The sequence below is a fragment of the Pteropus medius genome, unplaced genomic scaffold, assembly GCF_902729225.1.
Source record: "Pteropus medius unplaced genomic scaffold, Ma_sr-lr_union100, whole genome shotgun sequence".
Taxonomy (NCBI): Eukaryota; Metazoa; Chordata; class Mammalia; order Chiroptera; family Pteropodidae; genus Pteropus; species Pteropus medius.
The window spans coordinates 17,109,964-17,125,377 of record NW_024352786.1 but is presented as its reverse complement, the minus strand read 5'-3'; the positions used below and the strand labels follow the sequence as shown (position 1 = coordinate 17,125,377).

Genomic DNA, 15,414 nt, shown 5'->3' with positions numbered 1-15,414 from the left:
ATTTTTGCTTGTGGGCTGTACATTCTCTGTCACAGCTGCTTAACTCTGCCATTGTAGAGCGAAAGCAGCCATGGACAAAATGTAGACGATCGGGCATGACTGTGTTCCAACAAAAGTTAATTTATAAAAACAGGCAGTGGGCCAGACTTGGCCCCCGAGCCCTGATTGCTGACCCCTGGTCTAGGCTAAGAGGACTGAGTCAAACCCCTGAGTCCCCACCATACCCGGGAGAAGTGAGAAGAGGCAAGGCAGGCTCCGGGACCGGGAAGGGCTTCACAGGGAGCACAAAGAGATAAAAAAGGCAGAGATGCTGAAGGAGCTATTTGGACTGGAGGAGAGAGCAGGCCTCCCACATTTCAGCTACCTCTCCAGAGGGATGAGGACTGAAGACTAAAAGTTAACGAGAATTTACATCTCTACAAGTCAGCATGGATGAATGCTGGTGACCTCAGGCCAGGAATTTCTTCCTACATTTTGATCCCTCCTTGGGGAGTGTGTGTGTGTGTGTGTGTGTGTGTGTGTGTGTGTGTGTGTGCGTTCAGAGGAGTTTGCAGGGAGAGTGTCCTGAATTGACTGAGTTCAAACCCCAAAGTCACTGAGTTTCCTTAAATTGGCAATTTCTTCCCTCCATCAAGTCTAGAGAACTAAGTTTGTATCAGTTATGGGAAAATGAAAAAGGTGACATTTTGTACACCTGAGTTCTGTGATTATGTAAAACCTGTGTTTGTTATATGCATATAAATAGTTATAAGAAACAATATCAGGAATATCCTGATTTTGGAGTTGGGGAAAAGCCAAAAGTTCAGAGCACCTGAATAGAAATATCATTTCCTGCAGCTCTTGGCTGATTCTAAAACTGGGCCAGCTACATCATTTGCAAGGCTCAGTGCAAATGAAAATGCAAAATACAGGTCCCTTTTTTTTTTTTTTAAAGCAGGAAAAAAGTGCCATTAAAGGTAGTAAAATAAAAAGTTTTTCTTTTTACCATGGTCTCTCTTTCAACTTGTCATAGTGTTTTATATTTGCACTTAATGTCGTTCTAAGTAAATTAAAATTAAATTTTTAATTATTAACATGAATTTTGCTGTTCGTTTTTATATTGTGCAATGCCTCTTTAAAATGCAAATATAAGCAGATTTAACTCATAGGATCACCGAAATGATACAATTCATATTTTGTAGCTTCTATATGCCTATGTATATTTTTTCTTACCAGAACAGCTGAAAAGCTACACAAAAGAAACTCTGCTGTTCTAAATTTCATTTCTTGATACATGCACATTGTGCTAAACTCTCTCCCTTTGGCCTACTGATGAGTAAGGAAGGATGGAAAAGAAAAGGAATTATGAGTTTGCTATCTTTCCTTCTCTGTCATCATTTTCAGCATTAGTGGCTGACTAACTCAGGGAAATTGTGTGAATTAAAAAAAGGATGCAGTAGGCTTCCGATTCACTTTCCAGGGTGCTTTAACAAAGCCCCGCACACAGAGTGGCTGAAATAACGCAAATTTATTGTCTCACCGTTCTGGAGGTTAGAAGTCTGAGATCCCGGGGTTGGCAGGGACGTCCCCATCTGAAGGCTCAGGGATGGGATCTTCCAAGTCTCTCTCCGGGCTCCTGGTATTTCCTTGGCTTTTGACAGCATCACAATCATTTTCCATGCTGTTCTTCCTGTGTGCAAGTCAGTGTCCAAATTTCCCCTTTTTGCAAAGACACCAGTTGTATTGGAGTAGGGCCCACCCTACTCTGTATGACCTCTTGTTAACCGATTATATCTGCAAAGATTCTGTTTCCCAAGAGGGTCACATTCTGAGGTCCTAGGAGTTGGGACTGCAATGTATGCATTTTGGGAGTGGGGTATACGCATTCATCTCATTAACTCTGGTTGTTTGTGTTTCTTAAAACCCATTGCCTTTCTTCTGTATTTGAAGCAAGTTCTGGTTTGAACAGAAGCACAATCTCTCAGGGCTGTCACTGCCCGTTACTCAGTCATAGATGTGAGTCTTGCTAAAGTCGCCACATTGTGGGTTCACAGACATTCTGTGCTCATGGAGAACCATGAACATTATTTGTGAATATGGTGGCAAGGAGCTGGGTAGATCTCCTCTGCTCATGTGTATGCTCCATTGTCCCGTTGGACTTCGCTTACAAAATCCAAGTTCAAAGATAAAATGGTTAAGAATTTCAAGATGACTAAAGTTGAGCATTACACCAAGCATGGGGCTTTGTTGAGCCTGGAGCTTGTGCATCTGTGTGGGCTGCACACCCACAAAGCCAGCTTCATCCCAAGCTCTCCAGATCCCTAGAAACTTGTCGGTGATTGAATCCAACAACTGAGGACCTGGAGTCCAGGATGCTTAAGTGCCTAACCCAAGGTTCCCATGGGACCAGGCAGGATTGGGTTCCAGAACCTTGCTTGCTGTCCTCCATCACTGCCACCTGCCTCTCGGCCTACCCCATTTGCTGAGTTAGCTCAGCGTGAATGCCCACTGCACAGAGAGTTCATCAGGGTCCAGTTACTCACAAGACGTTGCAGGACACTCCTTAGGTGTGTGTGTACAGGGGTCTGACCTGCTTTGCCTTCTTAGACAGCAACAGAGACAAGCGAGGAAAAGGCAGCTGCATCCCATCTAAACTAAACGTGTGACGAGCCCAGGACAATAGGACCATGAGCAAGGCTGAGCCGTTAAAAGGATCTGAATTTTTCTGTTCACTTCTCAGTGAAAAGCTTTGAATTTTGAGGAGGGGGGGAATGGGGTTGGGAAGCCAGAAGGCAGCCTTATGACAAAGCAGGGGCCCAGCACTTAGATCTGGCCTAAGGCAAAATGCTCCAACATCGGAATTGGCTTTCAAAGTCTCCCTAACACTTCCTGGCTTCCCTTCTGTCTCAGTTAACGTTTTGCTATGTAACCAACCACCCCAAAATGTAGTGGTTTAAAATAACAGCATCCATTTAGTGCACAATTCTGCAGGTAGTTTGAACTGGGTGCAGCAGGACAGTTCTGATCCGGCCCATCTTGCCAGGCATTGTGGCCTGTGGCTGGGGCTTGCTGGTTTATAAAAGATTAGAGTAGCTTTGGACTGGCCTTCTTCATGTGGTCCCTCATCTTCCAGCCCACTGGCTGGCCTTGTCCTCAGGGTGACAGCAGAGTGACAAGTACAGCCAAAGGGAAGCTGCCAGGCCTGTGGAAATCTAGGAACGGAGCTTGCATAATTTCCCTTCTACCACATTCTGTGGATCAAAGCAGGTCACAGACCAGCTCAGACTCAAGGGGAGGAGAAACAGATTCCACTTCTCTTGGGGAGGAGCTACAGAGTATCGTGGCCATTTTGCAATCCCCCCGTCACCTCCGGAAACCTCGCAGCATCTCATGCCTTCCCGCCAGGCCTCTGATGATCTACCTGTTCTTTGGTCTAACTCCTTTCTTTATCTCTTCCCTTGTTATTCCAGGGCTCTTTCTTCAGGGTAAAGAGCCAGATTCTTTCAGAATAATTTCTACCAGGTAATAGATAACGGAAGGGGGAGCACTGGTGAGTTACCCTGAGACCTCTCTTGTAGTAGAAGTTCCGGGCTTTTTGGAAAATCAGGCCTTAAGTCAAGTCTGTCTTCAACTTTCGTGATCCTAAGAATTGCCTGGGGAGCTTGTTGAAAATGCAGATTCCGGATACCATTTCTGCATTTTCTGGGAGGAGCCTAGGAGTCTGTGTATTTTCAAGCTTCCTGGGTGGTCCTATTGGAAACACATTATCTCAAAAGCATAAGAAGCATCCCCGCAGGAGGCAGGGAAAGTGTTTGACTCTTTGACTCTTAGACCCCAAGACAACTAGACTGCACCTTATTTATTTCTCTGTCCCCACCGTGCCTGGCACCTCTATGGTATATGAGAATCTTACCATGTTTAATTGAACTCAGCAAAGCCACAGTTCTCATGTGTGGCTCGTGGTCCAGCAGCATCGCTTTTCTGGGACCACGGTAGGAATGTAAGTTCCTGGGCCCCACCGCCGTGCGCCTGCCTGGACCAGAGACTCTGGGATTGGACCTCAGTCTGCTTTACGGAGCCATGCTGAGATTCTGATGGCCGCTCAGTGTGAAGCCGCCGGGTCAGACGTAAGTGCGCCTGTGAGTGGGAACTGGGTGTCCCCATGTGTGAGTGAGAGGGCGCACCCTGGCCTCGGTGGGCTGACTGTATCCCAACCAGGTTAGACCCGCTCGCCCTTGGGCACAGTCTTCCTGTGGTGTCTGAGCTCTTTGAGGAAGCCCGTCCTGGACCCCCCACACCTGCGCTAACACACTCGCCATTTGTTACGATTCTTTTTTCTGCATTCTGGACGGGGCCTCTGAACCCGCCTGGCAGGCAAGGTCTCTGTGCTGATAGCAAAATGATGGTTCCTGCTGGGCAAATAGAGCTTTAAAGTTGGTGTCAAGATTTTTTCTCCTTTACTGAGCAGCTTTTAAAATCTGGTGTGTTAGAACACTGAGGAATTGAAAAGGAATTGACACGGTGGGGGGAATCACCATTCCTGCCGAGTTTCAGAGGCGCACTTAATTATTAAAGGGGGTACATATACACACACACACACACACGCACGCACACACACAGAGCTTGGGGATCAAGTTCCTTGAAGCCAAGTTCTGCTGCTTCTTTATGGTTTCCTGGACAGACCTTAGCAAAAAGGAGCATCGTGGTGAGTACTTGTCCAGCCACAGTGGCCACTGCAGCTTCGCTCCTTGGGCCATCAGGCCCCTGTGAGAGAACAGAGACTTGAGAAGAGAGACTCTGAAGCTCTTATCCCAGACGCTCCGCGAATTCTTGAACACATTGCTTCGTCTCCCTGAGGTGCAGCTCCTTATCTGTAAACGAGACACATATTGAGATTCTTCCTTCCCCTAAAACATTTTTGAAGATACATATAAATACGAATGCATGAAAAAACAGCAGTTAGAAGTATATAAGCAGAAATTAGGAATTCTACAGGAGAATTGAAGGGACACTAGTGGTTGGAACTTGGAATGAGACAATCTGAACATTAAGTTAGATTCTGAGAAGACGGAGGAGGCCTGGAAGAGGTAGAATGGAATGTTCACTCTCGCCCTATCCTGGGAAAGAAGGAAGTGGGTGGTGAGTAGGGAGAAGGTGGGGCTTAGGAAAGCCCCTGGCGAGAAGCCTCTGCCAAATTAAAACTCCTCCACTCCAACCCCCATCCCTGTTGGCCATTCACCTGATGACTGAGATCTCCTGAAGCTGCGTGCACTATGGCTTTCCCTGGCTTAGGGGTAGTTTATATTTTGCTGGGGGCGGGAGGCAGTTAAGTAGACTATTGCTCACTTTCTAGGTGAGGTTTAATTAGGACACTGAAATTGTCTTCTAAATGCAATTCTGCTAATGGCCTGTCTGTTTTCAGATGAACTTCAAATGGAAAGTGAATCTTTCGGCTTGGAGAAGTAGAAAACACCCACCCTTTGCTGAATGTGCAAATTAAAAGGTGAGAGATGCTATATGTGGGTTAACTAGTAAAGCAAGCAGCCAGTGTCGTGTAGACTGGCTGGAAGGAGCAGGGGGAAACAAGGGTCCCTCCAGATTTGATGCTATGCTAACAGATGATTCTGGAGGGGAAGAACAAGGAGGGGGACTCTCCCTACCAGCTCTTAAGACAGATTGTGAAGCCACAGTAAAGAAAGTGTGGCGCTGGCAGAGCTCTACTTGCCTGTGCCAAGACCCACTCCATGTAAATCTGGCTGGCACTGCGGCTCAGTCGGAAAATGGCAATGTTCGATTAATGTTTTTTATTTATTGGCAATTGCTTATTAATATGGAGAAAAATACAGTGACCCTCCTAGCACCATGTGGGTTAAAACCCTAATTGTAGAAAGACTGAAATATGAAAGTCTAAACACTTTTACAAGAGCATAGAACATTTTTATGACTCGATGGAGAAAAGGATTTCATGATCCAAATTTATAATACGTTAAAACAACAACAAAAAATTATTCATCAACAGATACCATTAAGAACATGAAAAGGTAATCCACAGTTAGGAAGAAATAAAGTATCAATATCCAGAAGACATAAAGAACTTCTTTATTCAAAGAGGAAACGACAAATAGGTTAGCAAAAATGGACAAAATGATTATGATATAATTTACTGGAACGGGAACATCAATTGCCAATAAACACAGGAAAAGATGCTTAACTTCATTATTAACAAAGAAGATGCAAATTAAAACTAAAATTAGATGCCGTTTCACACCATTAGTTTGGCAAAAACTAAAACATCTGACAGTACCAAGTTTTGGTTACGATGTAAAGTAATGGGTCCTCTTGCTCAGTGCTTCTCAGTGAATGAAAATCGGTACAACTCCTTAGGAGAAAAATTTGACAGCACCCAGGAAAGTTGAAGATATGCATATACTATTACTCAAAATTATACTTCTAGATATATACGATGAAGTCACATATATATAGATATATGCATCTCTCTCTCTCTCTCTCTCTCTATATATATATATACATATATATATGTATATATATACACACACTTACACACATATGTCAGGAGACATAAAAAGTAATCATAGAAGTATTGTTTATAATAGTAAAATACTGGAAACTTTCCAGTGTCTATCCAGGGCAGAAATAAATTGTGTCATATCTATAATAGAATTCCACATAGCAGTGAAAAGGAATGAACTAGAGCTGCATGAGTCAGTATGGATTAATTCCACAAACATGATATTGATCAAAAGAAAGCAACTTGCAAATGAATATTTGCAGTATAGTATCTTTATAGAAGTTCAATACATGCACCAATTCTATAAATTGAATTCTAAATATGAGAGAGAGAGAGGAGGCAGGGAGGGAGGCAGGGAACGAGGGAGGGAGGGAGGGAGAGAGAGAGAAATGAAAATAAATGAGAAACCTCTAAAATTAGGACAGAAGTTCCTCCTGGGTAGATAGAAGAGGGGGAGGGACTTGGAGGGTCCTACGAGAGGGATTTAACTACACCGGCAATGAGTTATTTTTTAAGCTGGGTAAGAGTTGTTATTCTCCATGCTGTTTTGCCTGTCTCAAACATTAATAATATAATACTGTGGTACCGTTCATTACTGACCCGATCACGTGCCTCTCCTCAGGGACGAATCAAGATTGATCTAATCCAGTCATGGTGATTTTATTTATACTCCTTTGCCAGATACTCACTTTTCCAACCTTCCTTAGAGATGGGATTAGGCACACAGCCTATTTTCAGACCTAAGAGGAAGTCAGCTGGGGGCATGGTTCTGGAAATTTCGTATTTTCTGATAGGAGAATTATTTTCCGATGGCTCTTGCATCTTCCTTTTTGGGACACTAGATGACAACATGATGTCTGCAAATGTGACAGCCATCATCATGAGGTGACGAGCACCAGAGCAGAAGACCACCTCTCTGAGACTGGTAGAAGAGAAGGGTGCTCAGAGCCGGAGTATCCGATGACATAATGGAGCCACGGAATGAACCCGAAAACATCTAGAACCTACAGGTTGTTCATTACTTACTTACTTACTTAATTAATTAATTAGCTAATTAATTAAGTCTGGGTTTCTGTTACCGGCAGACTGAACACATCGTTTTCCTTTTCACCTTATTGTCAGGCTTGCCAGTCTGTGAAAACACTCAGCATTTTCTTTCCTTCGAGTCTTTACTCCTTCGTCCAGGTACAGGGCCCCTTCTCTGCCGTGAGCACCTCGGCCCTAAGTGCTCTTCTGAACCATGTTCTCTGTCATGCTTTCCCAGAGACCCCCAGTTAGCAGCACTCTTCCTTCTCTGTGGCCCCCAACATTCTCTACCCGCCCCCTCTACATTATTGGCTTTCCCATGTTCAGCAGCACGTTCTACCATGAGTCCCTGTCAGGCAGGACCCTGACAGTTCCATCTCTGTGTCTCCAGTGGGTGACATAGGAACCCAATAAAAGCTGGGTCGAATGAATGATGCTTGCCTTGTATCTATATCTTAGAAAACAAATCAGGTCTTGAAGTGAGTAATTGAAGAGGAGAGGTGTGAGGCAGGAGATGTTTGAACAGCCTTCCCATAAATGCACATTGCAACGTGAACCCTTTTCTTAACAGCCCTTGATCCAGTCTTCCATTTAGTCACTTTCACATTAGCTGATGATTTTGTGTGTTCCATAGAATCGCATTGAAGCTCACCAGTCTATTTAAATCCTGGCTTCCTTTAATTTCCCCATCTTAATGGCGTTTAAGTGACAGTTGCTAAGGTCTTGTTATCTAGGAGATAAATGAATGCATGGGTGATGCTGGGCACTTACAGAGTGGTTGCTATCCCAGGACTTGAATTGTGGGCAAACTTTATCACTAGACAGAGACTCCTGTGTACTGGGTAATACAGAGACATGGCAAGGTGTTATTTCATTTTAAATATTTGCTCCAGTGTGCTTCTCTGTATCAGTAATCAGAGAAAAGAATAGAGATTACATTAAGTATTTTTTCTGTCTTTTGAAAGCTGTTTTTTTCTAAGTACCTGGTGTGTGTGTGTGGCGGGGGGAGGGGAGTTAGAGATGAATAGAAGACAAGGAGCATTAATCTGCAGAATAACCTGCAGACAACGATGCTTTGAAAGGTCGGCCAGAGTGCGGGGACTGATAACTGGTGTGTAAGCAGAGGAGGGCAGGCTTCAGTTGAGAGATTCCCGCTGCAACAGGCATAGACCGAGGCAAAGACAGATTGAAGCAGGTCTTCCTTCTGCAGAGGGTCATTTGGAAAACCTCATTTATGCAAATATAGGTGAATAACAACGATAGCAAAATTTTATTTAAGTTTTATTACCTACCTGGCATGTGCATGCTCAGTACTTTGCAAGTATTATCTCATCGAAATGTACAACTGTCATACGAGGTCGGTACTATTATTATTTTCATTTTGCAGAAAACAGACTTAGAAAACTTGTTCAGGGGTCAAAGAACCTGTAAGGCCAGGAAATTCACATTTTCCTGGGAATAGGGTATAAGTATTGTTTTGTGGTTTGACAAAGGTTGCCTCTCCCTTTGAGGTCTTGGAGGGAGGGGACTTGTAGGAATAAGATTCCCAGGAGCCTTCAGAGCTTAAAAGAACCCATGCCTCATCCTCTGAGGCACAAAAGTTGACATTAGGGCAGGCTGATTCCACGTAAGGCCCAGGGCAGTGAGAGCCAGCAGAGTCTTCGAAAGCTTTACCATCAGACTGGAGACCTGGGGCGAAAGGGCAGGCCTGGCACATGGTCAGAAAGGAAGAAGTCGGCATGGCCGTTCTGGGTTGTGGCTGCTGGAACCTGGTCTACGGTTTTTATGGCACATAGAAGCATCTTCTGTCTTCTTATTGTGGATTGAAAGAAATGATGTTTTTTTACCCTTGTATAAACAGGACCTTGGCCCCTTGCAATCAATGAGATCGCAAACTATAGTAGTCCCAGTAGCCCCTGCTCTTATCCACGGCTTTGCTTTCCACAATTTCAGTTACCTGCAGTCAGCTATGCTCTGAAAATATTAAATGGAAAATTCCAGAAGGAAACAGCTCATAAGTTTTAAGCTGCACGCCATTCTGAGTGCTCCATCCCGCCCGAGACGTGAATCATCCCTTTGTCCAGCATCTCCACGCTGTACGTATAGTGCAATCAGCTATTTTGAGAGGGAGTCCACATAACTTTTATTATGGTATGTTGTTATAATTGTCCTATTTTATTATTATCATTGTTTATCTTTTACTGTGCCTAATTTATAAATTAAACTTTAACATTGGTATGTATGTATAGGAAAAAAACATAATATATTTAGAGTTCGGTACTATCCGTACTTTCAGGCATCCACTGGGGATGTTGGATCTATGTATAAAGCATTCCTGACACTCTTTTCGTCCTCTAAAGTGGAGCTGACAGTAGCCCTGCTCACCAGATGGATGGCAGAGAGAACAGAGTGAGGGGGTGTATGGGAATCAACAAGCAGTGTCAGCTACTGCTAAGGCTCCTTGTCAGAGATGCTGTGGCGAGTCAGAGGTTCCAGTAATTCTCATATCCTCTGTGTCTCTTCACCTGAAGTGGTCCTTCCAGGGTCCTAGTGGGTCTCAGATGATCATCTCCATCTGCACGGCACAGAGGAGGGCTCCTGACATCCAGACTCTTCTGTCTGCCTTAGGGTGGACTCGTGACACCATCCCCTTGAGCCAGTCTTCACCCACCGTTGTGTGGGCTCGGCCTCCTGTGGCTGCTCGCCTTCATTCTCTGGCCCTTCTCTCTGTCCGTCAAAATATATCTGCTTTGTTTCCCTTGGGGTCTTATCTCTTTCAGTGTTAACAACCTTTATATACACTTCAGTGCTTTAATTAAAAAGAGGTAGTTAAGGGGATGGGACCCAGGAATTCCAGAGCAAGAAAGCAGACCAAGAGGGCTCTTTCCAGAGCATCTGACAAAACGCTGATGGCAACTTCCTATTTCCTACACTTAAGGCCCAACTGCACGGAGTATCTGTGCAAAATAGGACAGAACAGGGCCTAATAACATGCTTCTCGTCATCCTCACCCTTGCAGACTTGACCGCCACACATGAAAAATGTGGTGACTGGGCACAAGAGCTTATCGTGTAACCTGTTTTAGGTTTTGGAGAAAAACTGATTTCCTAATGTTCTACCAGTCCAAACTTTCCCTCAGTAAAAGTTAATCTAAAGAGAAGTGAGGGTAGGTTGTTGAGAAGACAATGGAATCATCGTGCACTAAAAATATTTGGTGACTGGAGTTGACAGTTCTAACTCTTTCGGTTCCACACACCTGCCCTCCCTCTCCTCCTTCAGAGGCCAATGATAAGTCCAGGTTGTCGATGGGTATAGATCAGAGGTTCCAGTGACCCATTAATTGGGTTCCATTAATGTGCTAGGGCGGCTCACAGAAGTCAGAGAAACACTTTACTTTCTAGGTCACCATTTTATTATAAAAGGATATAACTCAGAAGAGCCTGATGGAAGAGATGCCTAGGGCAAGGTATGAGGAAAGGGCTCGGAGCTTGCACTCCACTCTCCCCGAATCCATGTGTCCACCAGCCCAGAAGCTCTCCAAACCCTGAACTTTGGGGATTTTTTCTTTACGATTTTTCTTTTTATTAGTTTCAGGTATACAATGCATTGGTTAGACATTTATATAGTTTATGAAACGATCTCCCTGATTACTCTATCTTCCCTCTGGCTCTCCACCTAGCTATCGTATTAATGCTAACTACATTCCCTGTGCCATGCTCCGCATCCCCATGACCATCTATCAACTACTAATTTGTACCTCTTTAACCCTTCACCCCATTCTCTCAGCCCCCAATCTCCCTCCCCTCTAGCCGTCACCAGATTGTCCTCTGTATTTGTGAGTCTGTTTTTGATTAGTGTGTTCTTTTTGTTCCTTAGATTCCACATATAAGTGAAGTCATATGGTATTTATCTTTCTCCGTCTGACTTATTTCACTCAGCGTAATAACTTCTAGGTCCATCCCTGTCATTGCAAATGGTAGGATTTCATTTTTTTAATGGCTGAGTAATATTCTGCTGTATGTGTGAACTGTAACTTCTTTATCCAGTCGTCTGTGGATGGGCATTTTTAGGGATTTTCTGGAGGCTTTGTTACCCACAAATCCCATGGTTGGTTCCTCTGGCAAACAGCCCCCAGCCCTAGGTAATTTCCAAAAGTAATCTCATTTGCATAAGAAAAGACACCTTTATCGCTCTCATCTTATACAATTCCAGGGGTTTGGGGAGCTCTTTGCCAAGAACAAATGACTAAGACCAAATATATATTTCTTATTATGAATCACAATTCACAGTCACCAAAATTCAAGATTCAAAGTCCTGGGAGGAGGGCTTGGACACGCCTCTTCACTGGCCCATCAAGGACTGTGTGTCAAAGATTGGAGGTCTTGGCAAAGGGATCATAAACTTCCCATAAGTCCTTTTCTAAAATCACTCTGGATTCCAGAACTGTATGGGGATCAGGAATAAAGATCTCAGTCCTTCATACACAAAATAACACAATTGTTTTGTGAAGAAAGTGATAAGAAAATAACCTTATGGAATATTCTTGTCACTGGCCATTGTCCTTTCAAGAGAGACTACTGTTTGTAAATGTTGAGCCTTACTGAGTACCAGCAAGTCATAATTCCTTCGATGCTGTTCACTGAACACTTACCATATCCTAGGCTGGTTTCAAAGGGATTTCTCCAGGGCATTCTGATCTGTTGGGATGAGTCTCTTTGCCTTTCCCTGGGCTTCTGTCCTCTCTTCTCCCTGAACTTTAAAAATTTTGGTTTTGCTTACAGTTGCATGAGGAGAGAGGGGCCAATAATAGCACTAACCAGGGACGTGGGAGAGCTAACGACTAGCTAGGGCTCTCTCACTGGCTAAGAGTGAGATGGGGCAAGTCACTTCTCCCTTCGAGGCTGATTCGCCATCTGTCAAGTGAGGCCATTGAATTAGATTATTGTTACTTTGCCTTTCAGTTCTGACATTTCTGGTCCTTCTTCCTCTGCCAGTTGAAGCGTTTTATCTGTGGAAGTTCTTTCAAGAGGACATTTATTTGTTGTACTTTAATGTACCTTCATTATGGTAAGTGCCTCTAAGTAGTTCTTTTTTTTATTGTGAGATTTTTTTTTTAATATGTTTTTTCCTCTGGTATAATCATATTTGCAAGAGCCTGGGTCTCTAGCATGTACTGATGGAGACTGACTTCACTCTTTATACTTTTCAAGGGGAACACACATAAGTCTGGGTGCATTAGGATTGAGCACAGGCTACCTATCAAATTCTGCTCTTGTGTACTGACTGTCTGTCCATTCACAAGGCTGGCAGCCCATGAAGGATGTGGTAGCTACAGAGACAATGGACCACTTAGAAGCCTGAGATATAGGATAAACTCAGTAGAGCTATAGGGGTATCTCCTAGGTTATCTGCTCAACATTTCTGCTTTAAGAACCACAAAACTGGGTGACGCCTTACAGCCACATTTTCACCCCTGCCCTGACTGATAAAGGTGGGTGTTTGACCCAAGTTTGGCCAATCAGAGATTCTCCCCTGAGAATTTAAAATTGGGGTAGAGAAAGAGAGTCTCTCCTTCTGGGTATCTGGGCCACCCCAAAAGGAGATGTGGGCAGGGTGAATTCCTCCAGGCAGAACCACTTTTACCTCTGCCTCACCCTTCATTTGGCCTCTTCCTTTTCTCTGTGTCTCTCCTCTAGGTGTCTCTCATAAGGACACTTACTATTGGGTTTAGGGCCCATCTGGACAATCCAGGATGAACTCATAGCGAGTTCTTTAACTTAATTATACCTACAAAGACCCTTCTTCCAAATAAGGTTGCATTCACAGGTCCCAGAATGTAGGATGTGGATATATCTTTTGGGGGGCTACCATTCAACCCACTGCAGATGGTGAGCAATTGTCAGGAGTGTGGGGAGTGTTACAAGGGGGACTCCTAGGCTGCTCAAGAAAAGAGGGGCGCAGCAGCCCCTTCTAGAAGGGGTCCGGGAAGGCTTGTCAGAGAACATAACAGCATCTGAAACCGGAGGGAAGAGCATTACAGGGAGGCAGAGCAGCACAAAGGGAGGAGGACCGGGATTTAAAGGAGGAGGCACCATACAGGGGAGGAAGACTGGAACAGAGAGGGGGGATGTGTTTTGGGGTGTGGAGGGGGCAGAGGGTGGAGCAAGGGTCTGGAGAGACAGGTGGGTTTTGATCACACAGCCCCAAGTCAGCTCGTGCTTTAACTTGGAGTAAAGTGATGTGATTTGCATTTTAATAAGATTTCCTTGCCCCCTCCCCCTTCTTCCTCCCCTCCCTCCAACTCCCTAATTTTTTGATGATCTCCAGCAAGATCGTCAGTGGGAAATCCCGGACAGTCCCAGGTGGTTTAGGTGTGGAAAGGTGCGTAGGTTGAAACGCATCTCATCAAAAGCCCCCTTATTAGCATCTAATTTGCACTGTCCCCGCAACTCCCATCCCTATCTGTCTTTTGGTTTTGCAAATTGTAAACCAGTAAAATATTGCCTCAAGCCCTGAGACACCAAAGGCAATTTAACATTTGTTAAAAATAAGAGGCATCTTTGCTTTTTTGATGTTTATTCTTCCCGGTCTCTTTCTTTTTTCCTAATGAACGTTTCTTTCTCTCCTTAGGCTTATCGGTTTTAACACATGCCATTTACCACCCCGACCTGCTGATTAGGAGGCCGGGCATGGACTTACATCACTGTCGGGGCAGGAGAAGAAAAATCGCAAAGTAAATGGCACGATGTTGCGGTGATAGCGATCAGGGAAATCTGCAGTGCTTAGGGGAACGTGGGACCCAAACGAAATCGTGCGGCTCAGACAAGGCGCGGCTGAGTGCCCCGCGTGGTGCCTGGCGCCACGTGACTGATTATTCAAATAGCCCGATGATTAACTCGGTTTGTATTGATGCAAATAATCCTGCCTGAGCTGGCCACGGCTAATGCATTTTGGAACTGTGGTTTTCCATTGATAGCACAAAATAGTGTAGAGGAAAGCCATTTTCATAATATTAATAATGGAATTACAGAATCAGGTCACTTAAAGGAACGGCGCTGACTCAGCGAAAGCAGCCTCGACTTGAATGTGGAGATTAATACTAAGCAAAAGGAAACACAAACCTGCAGCTATCTCGTGGCGTAAAACACACATCCCTTTGCTGTTTTCTTTTTAAAGGAGAAAGAGCTTTAAAAATGACTTGAGTTTAGTACAATTCTCAGGTGAATTTATTACAAAGAAAAGAACTGTCCAGGGTCCTGAGAGGAGCCCCCAGAAAGATGTTTTTCCTTTTTTTTCTTTGATTAGATATCGGGTTTACCACCTTCTCCCATGCCCTGGTTTCCTGTCCAATTCCTAGAACAATGTCTGTAAATGCTTTCTGAACAAATGGTTAAAATTGCAAATGGAGATCAATAAATGCCCTCTACAGGAATTAATGCATTTGCCAATGAAGATCTAGTTGTGTTGAGAAGAATTCTGTGGAGATCTCCCAAGGATCTTCTATAGAGCGAGCCAATGGCTTGGGGACACAATGGCAGGGGCACAGGAAGTGGCTTTCTCTGTGGACAATAATTAAAAAAAAAAAAAAAAAAACCCTTCAAAATATCCAGTAGAGGGCACAGAGATGTATATCTGATGATGTTCACTGCAGTGCATTTATAAAGGTGAACCAGCCATAACCTTAAGGCATATTATGATACATCCAGAGATGGAGTATTATGCAGACATTGAAGATCTCATTGAAGGCATAGGAGAAATTATTCATGGTATATTAAGTAAAGAAGCAGATTACAAATATATTTTAAAGAAGGGCAGAGGCTCCTGTCATGCCTATTTGTCCAGCCCAGTTCAACCCACTCTTCTAGGTTCTTGGTGACTTC

General features: G+C 44.1%; 1 long non-coding RNA gene across 1 annotated transcript; it reads left to right on the top strand.

Moving 5' to 3' along the window:
* Window positions 1–5,419: 5,419 nt before the first annotated feature.
* Window positions 5,420–12,601, top strand: LOC120591135 (uncharacterized). Its single transcript, XR_005649845.1, has 3 exons — window positions 5,420–5,482; window positions 7,351–7,518; window positions 12,529–12,601. It is a non-coding gene; the product is annotated as an uncharacterized LOC120591135 (long non-coding RNA).
* The last annotated feature ends 2,813 nt before the right edge of the window (window positions 12,602–15,414 follow it).